Source organism: Neopsephotus bourkii, unplaced genomic scaffold (genome assembly GCF_033783945.1).
Source record: "Neopsephotus bourkii isolate Nb327-2 ecotype Australia unplaced genomic scaffold, CSIRO-AGI_Nbou_v1 NB_663, whole genome shotgun sequence".
NCBI lineage: Eukaryota > Metazoa > Chordata > Aves > Psittaciformes > Psittacidae > Neopsephotus > Neopsephotus bourkii.
This window is the reverse complement of record NW_026901162.1, coordinates 1663224-1682255: the sequence shown is the minus strand read 5'-3', so window position 1 is coordinate 1682255 and position 19032 is coordinate 1663224. Positions and strand designations below refer to the sequence as shown.

General features: G+C 39.2%; 1 long non-coding RNA gene across 5 annotated transcripts in view; it reads right to left on the bottom strand.

The window, feature by feature from the left end:
* LOC133212090 (uncharacterized) overlaps positions 1-18729 on the bottom strand; it is an 84245-nt gene extending 65516 nt beyond the window's left edge. For 3 of the 5 annotated variants that reach the window (XR_009725388.1, XR_009725385.1, XR_009725384.1), the window contains exons 1-6: positions 18602-18729; positions 17204-17314; positions 14031-14102; positions 11340-11410; positions 8360-8586; positions 8162-8243 (exon numbers count right to left, since the gene is read on the bottom strand). This is a non-coding gene — a long non-coding RNA (uncharacterized LOC133212090). The other 2 variants (XR_009725386.1, XR_009725387.1) reach the window with 2 other exon arrangements.
* Between the last annotated feature and the right edge of the window lie 303 nt (positions 18730-19032).

Here is a 19032-nt window from a genome sequence, read left to right as displayed (position 1 = left end):
TAGATTAGACAAACTGGTTTCAAGATAAACATATTTATACCATTTGAATAAGGCTTATAATTTGGCATTTCTCTAATTTGAAACCATCATAATTCCTAACATAAAGAAGTACAGAATGTTGGAGAAGACAAAATCTCCACAAATTAATTATGGATGTGCTTGTATTGTACTCGGGACAATGGGAAGTAACCTATGTCAAGAGCAAGTAAAAGCACTGATAATAGAAATACTGTATGAGTTTGGAAAAGTTTCACTAAGAAAAAAAAAGTAATAAGAGACCTGATATGAGGACAAAGATTTCTACAACATAAAATTACCATTCAGGGAGCTAACATAAAATAAATGAAGTTGGTCAAATAGAACTGAGATTTCTTTAAAAAATAATAAACAGATATTGTAATTAGATGTGCTAGTACTTGAAAGGAAAGTTTATGTTAATAAGGACAGAACAGAAAATGTAAAAATCTCTTTTTCTGGTCATAAGAAACCAGGTATTAATTCAAAGACATACATGTTTTAAACTAGTGGAGCTGTCAAGTTTAATCTTCCCCTGAGGAGGACCTAAGACTTGAAAAAACTATACTCACTTCTCACAAAACTAAAAATACTATGTATGAGTATTTATGAATATGAAAAGTAGGTGTAGCAAATACTTTTAGGGATACTTAAGAACGACAAAATGATTGTTAACCCCACAGTCATGTTTCTGGGGAGGGCCTGGTGGGGACAGAATTGTTAATGCTACCAGACTGCTCTTCTGGCTCCTTTCTGGGAACCTCTTGCTGTTGCTGGTGGAGAGCCATGCAACCTATCTAAAGCTAGAGTGGGGGGGTGCTCTCTACCTTTTCACACACTCCAGAACAGTGATTCCCATATTTCTGGAACAACGGATCATTATTACCCCTTAACATTTTTCAAAACGCATCACAGACCCATCTGATCAAACTTTTAATAGGAAACACTATTTAAAACACTGTTAGCTATGGTTTAGGCAAACAGCTGTTCAACTTACCATAGCCTTGTAGTCCACCAGGGTTTGTGGGCCACAGCTTGGAAACCATTCCAGATGTTTCAAAGGCACAATGATGTCTTCTACTCCATCCCTCCCTCCAGACCTTCTGGTTGCTCTGTGAAACATTTCTACTTTGTCTGGTTCTTCCTGGGATTAATTTTATGGCCTGCTACTGTGTTTAGCCTTATGAAGTAGTAGCAAACTGGCATTCTCCATTGCCCACATTTTTGCAAACAACAGAAGTGAAACTGATCTATCTGCCCATCTATAATATTGCAACTGCCAGAAAAAGAACAAACAGAAGCTGAAGATAAAAAAATACCTGCAGAGCATTTTACATTTGATTAATGACTGAAAACTTATCGCTTATCAATGAGGAATACAACTTTTTATTTACAGAAAAGCAGTAATTCTGCACAGCTTGGATTTTGGCCAGAGCTGTTCAGGTCAAGTGGAGTTTTCAAGACCAGCTTGGAGTTTGTACACCTGAAAAGATCTATCCACGAAACTACAGCAGATAAAACTGGTGCTAAGCAGCCTTTTGCCATCTTAAAGATCACTTGAATTAAATAAAACAGCGGCCAAAGGCTCCTTATTATTCTGAGAAACAGGGAGTTACAGTCCTCTATTAAACACATGTATCCATAGTTCTAGAGACCTTTCTCATGTCACCTACTCCTCAATCAACATTACTCCGAACTGAGGAACCCTGATCCATACCTCTTAGTCAAGCTTTTCTATATCACATACAGTTCTCATCAAAGTTCAAAACTGACCGTCATGCCTGTGCCACTTTTCTGTCTCAAATACCATTTGCTAGCCACTTTTTGATAGCATCAACTACATTCAGAATAATTTTAGGACATCAGCAGGAGCTGCTAAAAATCCATGCAAACACCAGTGAGATGGATTGAGACTTGGCTTCTCACAGCAGCCAAGTACCACCTTTCAGTTAAATGGTGATATTCCACCCTTGTTCTTCAGGGCTGTGAAATCGTGAGAAATGGGGAGAAAGAATCTTTAGCCTGCAGCCCCTGCTGTGGTTAGAAAGAACAGCTACAAATCCCTGCCTTCCTGAGTGGCAGTATTGGTCACAGCCTGCTGAGCTCGCAGCTACAGGGTGATAGCTCCTGTAATCTAACAGCCACTACCTCTCTCTGCTGATAGATGTGACTGAACAGCAGGGTCAATGATATCTGACCTCTGTGACAACCCTAGCTCCTAGATCACCACAGGTCCTGCTGTGAGATCCTTCTGCAGCTCTTCAGGGTCAACATTAGGTCTGACTCCAACTGGATATTTTCCTTTTATCATTGGCAATCTTTATCGGTGCACTTTTACAGACCATTTAGGAACAGGTGGACTGGCAAAGGTGCCAGTGCAAATCTCTGTGAGGAGGCATTGTTAAAACTGCCCATTAGTTTCTATATTGTTCTCATTTTGTAATCATTTACTAATCCACAAATAATATTAAGTAACTCAACACTTCATTTTGGTAACAGTCTTTGGTTATGGAACTTTCTTAAAACTTTTGCGTCACCCTTTCATGTGTATCTGTTGTCTTCTTCAAAAAAATAGCAAAGCTCTAAGACAAAACTACCTTGTACAAAAGCAAAGATCATGGCTGCCTACTACACCTATTCATGTCTCTAATAATTATATTCTTTATCATACTCACTGGCATTTTGTCTGTCATGGTAGTCAGACTCGGTCCACTAGTCCACAATCATCCCTAGACCACTTTTTAAAACTAGTGTCACATTTGTTACTTTCCATTCCTCTGTTATGAAGGCTAACTTAAGTGTTTGACTATACAACACAGTTCATGGCTTGCCAATTTCATTTCTTAAGTTCTCTAGGACTACTGAATGAACAACATGTGATTTGGCAAACTGTTCATGTTTATTTAATCAATTTGTTAAAAAAAAATCTTTTATTGATGTTTCAAATCTGAAATATTCCCTGTAAAAAACAGCTTTTATGTGGCCATGTTCTTAATCTCCCTGTAATAAGCCTTGTCAGTGCAAAGAGTTCATTTGTTTCTTTCTGCAATGACTTTGTCATAAAATATTACTCGCCGCCACTAGCAACATTTACACTTGAAAAATAAATCAGTTTTGGCTTTTAGGATTTTAGCCTGTTGCATTTCAAAATCTTTCTGTTCTGCCCTATAATAGGTCTACGTTTAACTTGCCAGAACTGTATTCTTTTCTGCTTTGCTTGGTTAGATTTCACTTTTTGAAAAGCCTCTGTTTATTTCTAGTCACTTCCATCACTGTTCAGTTGTGTTGGACGATTCATATTCATTTGGGTTATAATCAGAAAGCAAAGTCCCCGTGTCACTTTTAATATTTATTTGGATCATATGTTCATAATTCTTTTTTAAACAATACTGTACTTAATTGTTATTTATTTAACCCTACAAGTATGCGAAATTTGAGTATGATGCATATCAATACTGAATGGCTCTTCTATAGTCACTTTGTGTGTGCTAATCTAGGCTAAATCCAGGGCTATCTCCACTCTTCTGAATTCTCTACCTGCTTTGCTCAAAATGTAGTTCTTGATGATACCTAAAAATACAGCCTGTGCATGATGGCCTAATGTGGCCTAATGTTAAGTTTATCCAGTCTATATATAGATAACCAAGAACTCTCGTTATGATCAAGCTTTCAGGTTGTATAGCCTCTCCAGTCCCCAACAGCATTTTGTAGTCACTGTCTCCATTCCATCAACTACTGCAGAGCTCTTACTAGGCTTTTCCTATTCAGATAAAGAATCATTTGTAATTATGTTTTGTGGTTTATTCTGATAAAATTAACTTATTTGACTATATTGTCTTTGGTGCATACACTGCCATTTGTCTGCATAGTCCAATCTACGATCTCTGTATCAGCTAGGCACTAAGCATTCTATCATCTCTGTACAATTTATACACTCACATTTCAGCACCCCTTTGAAAAAAGGGATACATGCAGACCAACTGCCAAAAAGAGGGTGACATACCTGGGGCATTCCTTATGGAATTCATGCTTACCACTCTTCTGAAGAATCATTAACTTCAAGGCACAATGGAAACAGAGCACTATAAGACAGCAATGTGCCAAGACACCAAATTAGAACTAGTGTAGGTTCCTTCTCAACAGAGATCAGACAGCATTTGACCAATGGTATAGCTGGAACAACTGCTTGTGGTTATTCAAGATCTCTGTACCAAGAGATGCTGTGTCAGGAAGGGAATGCACTAAGGACCAGAAGGATGCTATGGAAGTATAAGGAGACCTTTAACCTTTTGCAGACACTTCAGAACTTTGTTAATATTTGCATTTAGTTCCTTCTGTTAGAAGGAAAGAGTCTGCTCTGACTGCTGTGGAGAAGGGAGGGATGTTTCAGGACACAATGCCAGCAGCTATTGACTTGGGTTTGACAGTTCAGAAGGCAACTCACTTCTTCCTTCCTATTTGTGAGGCCTCTAGCTGGAGCACCTTCTTTCTGAATTAAATATGATGTGACATTAGGCACAGCAGAATCCAACAGCTACACTGCAGTAGTCCAGTGTGTATTTATTATCATTTATTTGTATTACCATAAATCTTTGGAGAACTCACCCTGACCCACTTCTCATTATGCTGGGCCATGAGTAAATACACAACAAAAAGTAGATGTGCTTGAATTCTAGAGACAACATAGAACTTATGGCGGAATAAAAATGCAGTGACACAGTACTACTGTGATAAACACTGGCATTAATATACCTGCAATATAACTGCTATCTAGGTAGACCGTTTCAAGCTTCATCGTACATAAACTTATAAGAAAATAGTTAAAGGAAGATAGTGAACAGTTCTGTTTATGAAGAAGCCAACCAATATGAGAGGCAGCCGAGGAAATAATATCCAATGTGGTTTAATTATTTAATGACTGAATGATGAAAGCTGGTATCATATGTTGATCAAAACTAGAGTCAACCTCTTGATACTGAAGGAGAAGTATCAGGTAGAAGTAGTCTTGATGGGCCTTAAAAATAAAGACAGATAGCTTATCTTTATTTCTTTAAACTGAAGGAGGAAATTGAAAATACCAAAGAAGTCTGGAAACTGATATTTACAGTAGAGTAGCACTTTGACTAGATAATGAGCATGGCAAGACTGCATTTTTCAAGGCAAAAGAAAAAGATTTTCTAATAAAGACATGATCCATCGACAACCTAGATGGAAAACGTAGGTGCCTGACAGAGAAGAAAGACTTAAAGGACTGGAGTAAGATTCCCAAAACTCAGATATAACCTAGGTTTGATGACAGCGTGGTAGTGTCATTCGTACAGGATGCAAAGAGGTTTTGTAAAGCCCTCAACCTAAACATGAAAAAAAACCTACTAACAAAAGACCAATAGTTCTAACTGGAAATAAAGAGCTGAGGACAGAACCAAAGAAAATTCTCATGCATTAGATCTGCTTAGGAGTGGAAAAGAAGATGGGAGGAGGTATGTGAAACACATAAAACATTGTTTTTCCTATAAGTACTGCGAAATGAGAAAATTCTTTCATGTCACATTTATTACTAATACATTACAGCTATCTAAGCTACCATGTTTTGACTTTCAAGGGTTGAAGAAAAACAATGTTTGAAATGTTATAGTATAATGGGTGCCTCATTCAACATAAACAAAACATGCTACATTCAGCTTGAAGACAGGACAGTCACAATACAAGCGAATTGCAAACAGCAGCAGAGAAAAAGACCTCATCACTTAAACTTACAACTAACATGCAGACTGCTCAGGCATGTTCCTTTGCTCTTCCTTCTTAGTGCACAGAACCAGGGCTATCACCTTGGTTTGCCACTAGAAGAAACTTTACTCTCTGTTGATGTAGTTCGGTATTCCAGCTCTTCAAGTATTCCCAAGCCCACACAATGTGTAGCTGTGTAGCAAATGCTCACTCCCTCCAAAACACCAACTCCTCTTCTTGGTATCTGCTTTCTCACTGCTCTAGTTTCAGTAATTTACGGCATGGGTAAAACCAAAGACACGATCAGATCAAGTGCTCAACAATGGGGGAAGCAGCAGCGAGTAGTGGAGAGCTGGTTACAGCAGAAGACAATTCAGAGGGCCTTTTCTTCCAAATAGTATTTGTAGCAGCACTACTGCAGGCAGAACAGAGCTGACATTATCTCTCCCAAAGTACTGGGAAGTTGCCATCACAGGAAAGAGAAGAAGTCACATCTAGGTGATCTGCTTCTCACTGGTGACAAGTGAAAAAACTAGATACACACAAAACATCCAGGGGATTCCTCATACCCCACTCACTAGTGTGTCTTTTTCGCACTTCTCCAAAACTAGATCTACTCTGAGGCACTTCTTTTAATCTGATTTGGGGTGGGGCAGGCACAGCTAGAGGGTCATATTTGGGTTTTTTTTTTTTCATCAGCTAATCTTCCTCTCCTTTTCTTTTAGTACAAGTAATAATAAATATGCCCAATGGGATTAAAATGTGAAAACAGTAAACCATTGGGTCTAAACATTTTTAAAAACAAAACAATGCTGATCAAGACTTTTTCATGCAAAATGAAACATCCAGTGTTCTCAAATCTTGATTTCATTTTATATTGCAAAATCTCTATAGAATCACTGCTCAGTTATAAGCTAGAACTTTGAAAATTCCCATTCCCTAACAAACATAATGAAATTGTGTTTTGAGCTATTGAACATGATATATTTCAGTATCATTAAGTTCTCTGTTTGAACAAGAAATAAGGCTTCTGCTTAGCACAAACTGTAGTTTAGCATACGTAACTCATTGTCCTCGGTTCTTAGTTGTAACTGTCATCTTGAATCCCTGGTTTATACAGGTGATTCACAACTACTCACTGAGTCTTCTTCAAAGCCCATATACTCCCTTCAACAGAAAAAAAATTTAGCAAAAAAAAAAAACAAAACTTACTGGAAGTTTTAAACTTAAATCTGTCACCAATTCAGTGCAATGAGAAATACCAATAGCTACGCATTTAATTCTCCTTTCAGGCATATTTTTGCCACCCATTTTCTGGGGTTTTTTTTGTTTGCTTTGTTTTTTAAATTGGACTTTCTAGTCTGCTTTTGATCTGAGTTTATGATTTCTCCTTTGGTCTTGCTCTTTCTTCATTATTTTCACTTCATGCTGCTCTTGTGTCAAGCAAAAATAAAAATAAAAAAAAGACAAAAAAACCTCAACCAACAAACCAACCAAAAATACCCACAGAAAAATCCTGTCCTCAATCTTTACTCTCCAATTACTACCTGTGTCCTTGCTCCATGGGAAAAAATGTAACTGTCCTTACATATATATCCTCTAGACCTTTACAGCCCCTTAACAATTATTCATAAATTCAGTAGCATTTCCAGTTCTTCCATTTTCAGATACTAAGACCCCATTGAAATCATTCTTATATTTGAATACCAGAAATGAAATACAGCATCATAAAAAAGGGCATGGAGTTTATAATACCCCTTTTGTTATACAGGGAAAACACCTACATGTAGCTTTCGCTCATTTGTATGTAAAAATAGGAGTCATAGCAATGACTGTACCCATAGCTACAGGAAAAGAACTTCCTCCTTAATCCAAGCATAGATATTTATAGTTTTTTTGGGTGAATCCACTGACATATGATATGGGTAGCTATTATTGATTAAGCACAAAGTACTTGGATACAATAAAATATGTTGTTCCTGCCTAAAACTAAAGCTAATCAGCATGCATGATCAAATTCACTCTTTAATACGAGCTCAGTTTAGTTTAATTTCACCAAGTTACATTGACACAAGTACGAGTGTACATTTATTAACATTTCAATATTCAACTCCACAAGACATTTATGTTAGTAAATCCGTTTGCAGTATCTACACAGATATTGGTGGTATAAACAGTTTTTATAGATCTATAAATTTCAGAATGTTTATGGGTAAAAATACAGAGCAGGACTCCAGGTTCACATGGTGAATTACCCAAGAATAATGAAATCCTTAATGGATATATTGTATATTTTCTAAAAAGAACTGAAGTCAGTTGACTTAAGTCAAACTGCTTGATTCACCTTTTTATCATTGTTAGTTTGTCAACATCAGTAAAGATTAACTACTGAAAAATTCAATCATTTCAATGTACTTACAGCTGAATTTTCTCATCATGTGACCAATTATCCACAAAGCCTCAGTGCCATTAAGAAGTTTTGAGGAATATAGTATTTGGTACTGCCAAAAAAAAAAATAATTAAAAGAATGCATGTAAACAACATTCATCTTCTGAATAGAAACGTTTTATGATTATTTCATATCTAAAGTACATTTGGGGGAAAAGCAGGACTTACATTATCCCAAAAGGCAGGTTCCAGCACTATCAATGATACACTGACAGAATTCACAGTAAGGAGTCACAGTAGAGTCCTGATCTTGCAACTGAACTTTCACAAAAAGAACCCTGCACTATTGCAGAATCTCCTGAATTTCAATAAAGCCCTACCCACACATAATCAATTACAGAGTCCGCCTATGTGGGAGCAACAACAGGGAGAACAGGACCTGCTCCTCCACACACCTGCAAAAATATCAGGATAAAAAGAAAAAAGAAATTAGTAACATGCAGCAAAGCCTACTGATAGCTTGTTTTATTACAGCATTTAGCACATAATAAAGAAGCTTCATACACCCTTTAGTTGCATATTACAGGAATTTCTAACTCCTTCTTTAAAGAATGTCGGCTTAAAATTGCTTACGGTTTCACATGTAGTGACAGCACATTATGGGAGCATCTACTGATATGTATCTGAAATATACATTTTTAATCATTTTCTATAAATTTATTATCCTAGTTTTTTTGGTCTCTGATGCATATCACTTTTTAGTGCTTAAGCCTTCTTAAAATCTGTCCCACAACACACATTTTGGGAACGCAGCATAGGCCTGCGAATTTGAGATATTCATGACTGTGAAAGTATCTGACCACACATAGCAGCATCCAAGAAAAGGTCGTCAAAAATACATGATAAGAAGTAGCTTAGTATTAATCATTTTTAGACTAAAAAAGATCATCTTTTTTTAAACAGAAAATCCTTATGTAAATCAACCATAATTAATGATTTGCTAAATTTGAGCTCTTAGAAAGCACCATTTAAAACACAGGAAGCACACAACGTGATGTTAACAAGAATATACCATCACTTTGCTGTTAGTGCACAACTGAATCATAATCTGACCTTATTGTTCTTATTGAAAATACATATATGTTGATCTTTAAAAGGAAAATATTATAAGCTACAATGTTTTTACATATTATAAGCCATTTAAAAACAGGTTAGCCATAGGTTCCGTGAAATAATATTTAACTGGTGACATTATGCAAGAGTACTGGTGATAAAGGTTAGAAGAACAACCACTAGATCCTAGAAACATACAGAAAACATTTCTTCATTCATTTAATACAGATAGCATTAGGGAAACATAAAAATGCTGGACTAAATGAAAGGATTTGAGAATGTAACAGAAGAACCAAAAGTTCCATATAAATGGAATGCAGTCTTTTGTTTTTTTTTTCTTTTTTCTTTAATGAACAGTTGTTCTCTTGCTGGCTTTGATTTCATAAAAACACAGACAAGTAAATAAGCAGAAAACAGAGAAGAGTATCACAGTTTTTCGTTCCTTGCTGCCAGGTTGATGGCTTTCAACTGGGCAGGAGGATAAACAGAAAAATCTAAAATAGACATTTCAGGCTTTATGTCAAAATTCAAGGCAGTTGTCTTACAATACTGAATTGGAAGTGTTTCTTCTCATGTTACTGCTTCTAAATTTTATGTTTCATATGCATGACTCTTAGGCTTCTGTTATTCTGAGAAATTCAACTGTTTCTAAAGAACAGTGCTACATTCTATTTATAAAGCATTATACCTTGGCCCCTCTCTAACATTACATGAAAAATGTAAAAGTATCAGACATCTGCCAAGTTAGTGCTGCCCACCTAAGCCTGCAAAGTGAACAAACCAGCGCCTCTGGCAAGTGTGATCTGCCCACTTCTCACTGGATGAAAAGAATAGGCAGACCATACCCTTCAGGACAATCCTGGTGCTCATAGTCATGCAGCTACAGATTTAGCATTTCCCAAGTTGCAATGCAACGTGGTAACTTGATGCAGCCAGATCCTAATATTGTTTTCTGTCCCTGTGCCTATCTCCACATCTTTCTTCACAAAGGAAGTTAACTGGAATACAATGCATGTTTCCTGCACTGCTACAAAAGTGTAGGTTGTAGGATGGGTCAGGGACACATAGCTGCACTCTACATAACAGTTTCTGGTGAAAGCTGAAAACAGTTTTACAATTTTGACAGCCTAAGGAATAGCTCAGAGCTCATATCCAAACAGTTAAAGAAATTAAATACTGAAGCTGTCTCAACAGTTCCCTTCTCTGACATGGATAGGAAAAACATGCATCTAATCCAGGTATAGAAACTACCATAACTGAATGATTCACAAGCAGTTTGGGAGACTAGAAGGCCCTGGCAAAAACAAGTTGAGTTGCTGGCTGTGGTTTTTTTTCGTGACTAGCAGAAGTAACAAAGTCTAGTTACCTATCAGGGTGCTTGTATGTGCCACCAACACACCTATGCAGTAATCACAGGCTGACACTACCCTGGCTGGTTTCCCATCCACTTCTGAACAGATTTCCCTAAATTCCTGCAGGAAACACCAGCTTCTGAGTTCTGGAGAACAAGAGACAGCTCACACTGTGGCTAGGTCTGAGCTTCACATGTGTTGACTGGCAGATCAACCAACCATGCTGACTGGCAAGTCAACAGGTTGAACAGAACAGAAAATTTCTGACTCCATGCTGCAGCTTTTTTCTACCCCAGAGGCACTAATTTGAGTCCTTTCTCTGCTCACAGCTGCTAAGTTTCACACAAATTATAGAAACTTGACTTTGTGACCTCTATCTCTATATCAAATGCAGCTGAAATGAAGCGGTGGAGTCAAAAGTTATTAGGAGACAACACAATCCTATATATCTTGTTTTGTTCAGAAACTGGGCACGAAAACACTGTAGCATAATCACTGTGAAAATAACTAATGAATTTTATGTCACTTATTGTTTTCATTCAGGAGTTACACCACAAACTCATCTCTAACAGAACACAGATTTTTACATGGTGACAGCACACACGAATCCAGAGAATATAAAGACTGTTTAAAAAAAACCCTGGCTTTGTTTTGCCACTGAGAACAGGGCCCCAAACATATGCTGTTTCATAAAGGTGAAAATTTAACAGAAATAAAATTTTATATATATTTTTTGCACTTACCAAGACCGTAGTTGACTGCCCTTCACTGAGATCCCTGCTTCTCTTGCAATTCCATGCTGTCTCTCATATGGCTTAAGGGAAGTTCAGTGATACATAGTTCAGTAAAAGAACAGTGACACGAAATGTAATGAGTCTATTCAGTATACATGGACTTTTCTTTTGTGATATCTTTGATTGGTGCTTTCTGGGGGGGGGGGGTGGTTTTGAGGGCTTTTTGATTTTGTTATGGCTTTTGTTTGTTTGGTTTTCTTTTTTTAATAAGCACAGTGATTTTTAAAGAATCACCTTAAAATCTTGATCCTGCTACCTGGACCCAGATTCTGATGTCCTAATTTAAGGAATCATTTTTAATAATACGCAAGTCTCAGTTAATTTTTTCTTTTTCAACAAATGAAATCTACAGCACTCTGCATACCCTTTCTGTTGACCTAGCCCTGAATTTTGACTTGTGTGTTTCTCAACAGAAAGGTATAGCTGAAATCAGAGGGGTTTATTTGTTGCTGGATTCTAGGAACTGATGAAAGAAGGAAATAAAATGAAAAAAATACAGTTACCTCTCCAAAACTCCAGTTAGAAGAAGAGAGACAAAGAATAATCAGTATGAAAAAGTTAACACAAAGCTGGTCATCAGATGAAGGGTTAGCAGGAAACAATGGGTATAAGAAGAGTCAGGGAAGTGAACATGACTTAATCAAAAAGAGGATGGACTCAAAGAAACAAAGTTATCTTTTTAGCATAACAATGAGAATGGGCTTTTCAAAACTGTTTGACGTTGGCCTCTTATTCTACTGAAGTAAAAGACTCACATCAACTCCAAAAATGCTTTAGGAAAACCTTTAAGCCACTTAACTTGAACCATTTGACTATAAGCACATGGAGTATCTAAACTCTGCTGAGCTAAACAATTAAAGAAGTGCTTAAATTTGAAAATAAATTTAAATCATCTTGTAATCATTCACTAGCTCTGTAGTATTGAACACACACTCAGATCTCAGCCCCAACTCCTTATCCTGCTAACATGCAGGCTCTCACTTTGGCACTAGTCTGGATCCAGCCTACTGGTTATCAGACAGGCAAAGCCAAGTACAAGACACAAGGGACTAATGTGGATTCAAACTTTCCTCACAAAAGCCATAGTCATGCAAGTATTGTGACTTAAGTACAAGACTGTTTGATGAAGCAGAATGTAAATCGTTAAGTGCTTGAAGTTAATTTAAGAATCAGGTCTCAAAAAGAAAATTAAAGAAAAAGCATCTGTGAAAAGAAAAAAGAAACAGATTGTTGAATGTGTATTAAAAATAAATGACCTCTGGGTTATATCTCAATGCACTCTGCCTGAAAACTGGGTTTCTGGCTTAAGTATTGAATCTTATTTTTAATACATGAAATGCTAAATAGCCTTGGCAAAGGTTAAATTAGTTCAGTGGTTGATAATGGTACTGAAGTAAGTCTTAACACAGGGTGTAGCTCAGTTATGGGTATAAAGGGCTCACCATCTGTCCTGCCTATTTAAACAGAACTGCACTTCCAAACCCAGTTTGGTCAATAGCTGGTAGAGAGTTAATATCCCCTATTCCAATCTCTATGGTAACAACCATAGAGATAGAAGAAAATGTGGAAATCATAAACCACTAGTAGGGTTCTGTCCCTTTTACTCCTTACTCTACAATACAGTTACTGAAGGAAAACAGAAATTGAGCCACTTTTTGAGATACCAAAAATGGTCTGGGGCATCTCTCAGCATTCTGCTATCATTGTGATTTATCTCCCAAACTATAGATCATTCTGTGCACCATTATTTTAAGCTGTCACTTACCTAAATGAGTAAGAAGCCAATACCATCGCTCAACAACTATATTCTTACACACACAACCCTCTGCTACCAATATTCTGTCCTTTATCTATAGCTGTAAAAATAGGAAACTCCCTGGTTTTAAGATATATGCTTAACAAAACCGTCCATACAAGAATTGTTACCAAATAAACAGCGCTACAGTAAGATTAAAGATCTGATTAAGGCAGTGAGTTAGAAGGAGAATTGGTTCATCTATAGATTCAGTCACCTTTTCATAAAATGGTTAAATAAAATTATTATCCATTCTCAGGATAATTATGAGCAGTATTAAAACTTTATAAATGTTTTGAAGCTTGGATTTCAAAATTTCCCAGAAATTGGGAAACTAGAGAAGCAAATGAACAACTTCCATCAAGTTCTCTTGAAAGAAATAAAACGAACAGCATAAAGACAAACAAATTAGTACAAGCCAAAGCATTTCCAGATCCTTCACTTCTGCATTCATTCCAGCAGTATTTCATTTAAATGCAGGCAGAGTTTAAGCTTCAATCTTTAAACAGTTCCACATATCTGAACTTCACTCCTCTAAGTGACGCAACTGATAAAACTATGCATGTGGACAAATTTAAGCACATGCACAAGACTAAGGTTAAAGCAAGTAATAAAGAAATTAGCTAATGAATTCAACGTACCACTAACAATTTTTTTTTTTTAAAGCCAAGAACTGCTAAGATAGCAAAGCTTGAGAAACTAAGAGCTGAAATTCTGCAGGGAGGGCATTAGGTTATGGTCCCAGCAATTACCCTACAAAAATCTATCTTCAGTTCCAGAAAGAAAAAGATACAGAGTATCCCCTCAGTAACTTCATGGTTACAACCACCACATGATTTTCTCACCATTTGATGAGTCCTCTTCAGTTCAAGGCTGAAGTTCATGGGTGCTGTGGAGATCACTTGGCAACTGCTCTGCTGTAATTAAACCATGAATAAACAACGGGCTTCAGTTTTTACAGATAACAAACCAGCACTTTTCACAACTATTAAATCTACAAAAGTATTAAAACATTCAGAAATTACAGTTAGGCCATTTTAGCAAAACTTTACCATGAAGCCTGAGTTCAATAACAAATCTTCCTGAAATTCTCAGGGATGTGTTCATTATTATGAGTCAGGCCTATAGTTATGTTAGAGACAACACTGTAAGATCAGAATGAAATACAGTAAACCCAACCTTTCGACACTGTTAGGTTTTCTGCTATGTTAAGCATTTTAGAAGGGTTTCTTTTTTTGGCTTTTTTTTTTTTTTTTAATCTGGAAGTTTATAGGAAAATCTAATTAAGCAGATGCGAGTCCTAAGACAGCACATCCTTCTTGGAGCCCTAACTGCCTGGAGAAGCATCTTCACTGGCAAGTTCAGAACTCTGTTTTCACTGTAAAATACTAAACGCTGTCCACTTCAGTCCTTTCTAGATTACAACCTCTGGCTATAGAAGGAATTAGAAAACTCATACATGAAAGAGGATGCTCAACCAGGTTATTAAACTGAAATTTTAAACTTCAACTGATATCAAATTTACACAATAGGTCTGAGGAGAGGCTTAGATGAATCCGGAAGAGGAATCTAGAAGGCTGGAGAAGTATCAGGGGCAAGGCAGAGCTCAAATTAGAAAAAAATAAATAGATAAAAAAATATGGAATTTCTACTGCCTGTACGTTCATAAGCCATACAAACACAGAATACTAAAATGATACATAGATGTGCAATTATTGAAAAGATTATTATAAATACTACATGGGTGTATATCTTGGTGCCCTCTGTCTGGTCTAACTTACCTAGGAACTGGACCAGTTGAAGGTAATGGAGTAACACACAAGTACTCAGGCAAGTCAAAGAACCTAACTAAAAAGTTACATGGTAATGACACAATGCCAGTTTTCATTTCAACAAATTCCTCTAATCCTTACAGCTGTAAAACAAATCTTAGAAATACATAGCAAGGTAATTTGTAAAGTAATGTGTACCTGAGTCAGAAGACAGCCCCCAGCTTTCTAACCATTCCTGACTAGCTATGAGCTTCTGTGCCATTTTGGCACGTAAGTACCTTGCTTTGGGTTTGCCAGCTCTCAGCTGGACCTCAACTTTGGCCAACCCAGTATATCCAAACACAAAGTCTGCTGCATATAGGAAATTCCAAATACAGGAAGCTGGGGGGATGCCATCTTACCAACATGGGTTATTCTAAGTCCCTCTCTTCCACTCCATACTGCTTTTATCTAGAATTTTAAATTATAAATTCAGAGTCTCAAGATCCTCCAGGACCTAAATCCAAGATTCCCACAGAAATGTCTACTTGGTCTCTAGACTGGATCCAGTTGTCAACAGTTTCCCTCTTCTGACATAAGAGAACTTGTGCAACAAAGGAGAAAAAGCTGTCATTTCCAGAGACAGAACTTTCTCAGGGCTGGTACAAATCTATGAAGCAAATGTGCCTAGGAGCCAAGGGCCATCAGAAACCTAACTGCATTTTGCTTGAAGAACAAAACACATTACATTGACCTTGCCTCACTACCATAAATACACAACACGTATATGGAAGGAAAGACAGATAAAATAAACTGAAAACATTCAGCTGCACATGCTCTTTCCCCTGGTAACAAGAGAACAGCTAATATGACAAATGCTGGTCATGTCACTTATTACGGTATGAGGCGGTTCTCTGACAATATAATGACACTCTCTGGGGAGGAGAATCTGTAACAGAAGACAGGCACTCCTAGAAGGTGTTCAGGTAGTGCTGTAATGAGAACTGTATGAGGAAAGGAGTCCATTATAGGAACTCAGCTTAACATCGTATTTGCTATGACAGCAGATAAGACTTTTACCATTCTGATGAGCCCAAGTTGCCTGGAATGGAAATTCAATCTAAAGAATTGACATCACTTTAGGTGAGGCCCAAAACCCCTTTCCCTCCCTTCTGTCCTCAGCTATGTTCCTGCTCTGACTTTCTGGCTTCACTAGTCATTGAGGAAACAAACTAATGATTCCTCTCCAAGATGCTATAACGAGAGAATGCAATACCCACCTCATATTACATGGACTTTTAGACTATAGCAATTGCCTTTCTCACTTGTTCTGATACTCAGTTAAATATTTACCCATTCTGATCCTTAAATTATTAAGAAATATGAATGGAAGATGTAAATCAAGAGTACTACATCAGGTTGATGTTTCACACAGTCCTAAGTAATATTGAGAATAATGATTGTGTAGTATCATTATTAGTTTCTTAAGTCTGAAATGCAAGACCATAGTAATGCAGAAAACTACTCAAACTACTCAGTGTGCTTACACACAATAATATACATTTTGGTCTGTACAGGATGGAGGCCTACGTGCATTAATTATGGAATCTGAGAGCAGGTATTCCCTACTAGGGAATGTAAAATTTCACTTTCTGTAAAAATCTCAATGAAACCTTAGGAATTACATCTGAAAGGACAATAGTGTGATTCATGTATGTCCTGCTAAACAGAACTACGTATCTTCTATATCTTATTCTTACATCACTGTTGGAAAAATGGGTGAAAAATAGTAACTGGAATTATTTTAGGGAAAAACTATACATAACCTAAGTACAGAGAAGTGGTATCAGCAACATCATAATTTAGTATTTTTCTTGACCTTTTTTCATTGCTATTTCTATTGCAAAAAATCCTCTTTTCACAGCCACATAACCTTCAGAAAAAAAAAATTAAAAAATCAGAAAACATTTACTATCATTCCTCTCAATTGGAAGGCACATTTTTTGAAAATTTCACTCACAGTAATTTTAATAAAATCAGAGAAAAACATAAATACACTGTAAATCATTTATATTTCCTGCTTTTTAATAGAAAGGTTTTACGAACTGAAGTGTTGGTTTTTTTTCATTTGGCTGATTTTCACTAAGGAACTTGGTTAAAAAAAAAAAAAAAAAAAAGAGGAATCAGTTTCTTTAGCAATACCAAACTTTGAACCTGAGGAAAAAATAGTAACATAAATGCATAGTACTAGGTATTTGATTACTTACAAGTCGCCTTGCACTACTTTTTCTGTAAGGAGCTCCAGAATTACGTATTTTCTGAGTAGCTGTAGTGTTCGTGGCCATGATGGTCTCAGCCCCAAAGCCTGCTGTTTTCAACTGTTTCAGTTAAAAAAAAAAAAAGAAAGAAAAAAAACCTAAAGCAATAATCTCTCCCTTTAAAACTTGTTCTTACATTTTTGTCAGTCATCTACAGAAGAGAACAGTGGAATCAGGAGAAGCATTAGGCCCTGAGCCTGCTAACGTTCGTCTGCATGTTCGTCCAACTGAGTTTAAGAGGACTAGCTCTCAGACGTTAAGGGAGGATTTTGAAAGTCAGTGGGAACAGAGCTCCGAAACTCTCATTATGTACTTTTGAAAATCTTCCCCAAAGTCATGGGAACAGCAGCCTGCAGGTCTGAGGCCTCTGCCTTCTGCTGCTTTCCTTTTCCCTTTCTAAAAGCCTATCAGATTAAAAAACATGAGACCCGCTGAAACCAACCCCGCTGGGGAGCCGCTCGCAGTGATGCGCTGGGTCTTTGCCGAGGCAGGGGTCCGCACAGCTCGCGGAGAGCTCACAGGAACGACTCCTCCAGCAGCCCAAAGTCAAGTGCAAGCAGTGGCTCGGGCGGCACTGCAGCCTGCCTTCCCCCGCGGCTTCCAGCGCCTCGCAACCTCCATGTCGGCTCCCCCATCTGTGAAACGGGGATAGGAGAACGAACCCAACCCTCAGGTACCTTATCACCAGGCACGACTTGGGGCGGACGGGCTGAGGGGCGGTGTGAAAATGAAAGTTCACGTTTCCCCCCGAAGCACTGCGAGCGGCACTGCGAGCCCTCTCACAGTTGAACCTCGGCTCCGCCAAGTTCCTCTGAGAGATATTTATTTTCAAATGACCAGCATACGGCACTCCGGGCCCTATCTGACCCGAGATGCGCCCGCACAGCACCGCTCCGCTCCGCCGGAGCCTGTTCCCAAGCCCGGGCGGGACGGGGAGGGAGCCGGGCGTTAGGGCTGGGGTTGGCGGGGTCGGCCGGTTGTCGGGGCCGCTGCTGCGGAGCCGGTGCTTTGGAGCGCGTGAGGCGGGCGGGGGAGGGGGAGCGGCGGCTGCTTCCAGGGCGGGATCGGGCCCGCGCGCTGCCTCCGCGCGGTGCGGGCAGCGCTGAGAGTTGCGAACGCTCCGGCTCCGGCGGGGTGCGCGGATGGAGGGGGGAGCGTGCTGGAACCTGAGCGCTGCGGGAGCCGCGGGGGTCCTCGGCGGCGCGGGGGGGTGCGGGGAGAGGGGAGGGAGGCGCTCTTCATATTTTCCTCAGGTCCTGTGGCGCACATCCCCCTCCCCCCGCCGGCTTCCTCTCCCCACCTTCCCAAAACGGGCTGCCCCCCCGCTCCCCCTCCCAGCGCCTTTACCTTGACAAGTCCGCGGGGCCGGCGGAGGTCTCGCTGCCCCTCTCTCCTCTCTCTCTCCCTCACACATCCCTATCGCGCCACCTCTCCCCCCGGAGCCGGGACTCCGGGTGACATTTCCCTCTCCTCCTCCCTCCTCCTCCTCCTCCTTCCCCCCCCCCCCCCCCCATTAGTGGCGGTTGGGTTGGTAGCGCGGGAGCGCGCGCTAGCGGGGAGGGCGTGGAGCGCGCGCTGCCTGCGAGCGGAGGGGAAGGAGACGGGGGGGGGGCTAAAGGGGGGAGGGGGAGGGGCGGCATTGACAGCAAGCGCCGTGTCCGTAGCTCTGCCTCAGCCCGAATAGCTCTCCCCCCGCGCGCCCCCCTCCCTTCCCGGCATGCCCCAGGGCAGCGGGGCTGGCGCTAACGAATTTGAATGAAGAGCCCTGCTCTTTCGGC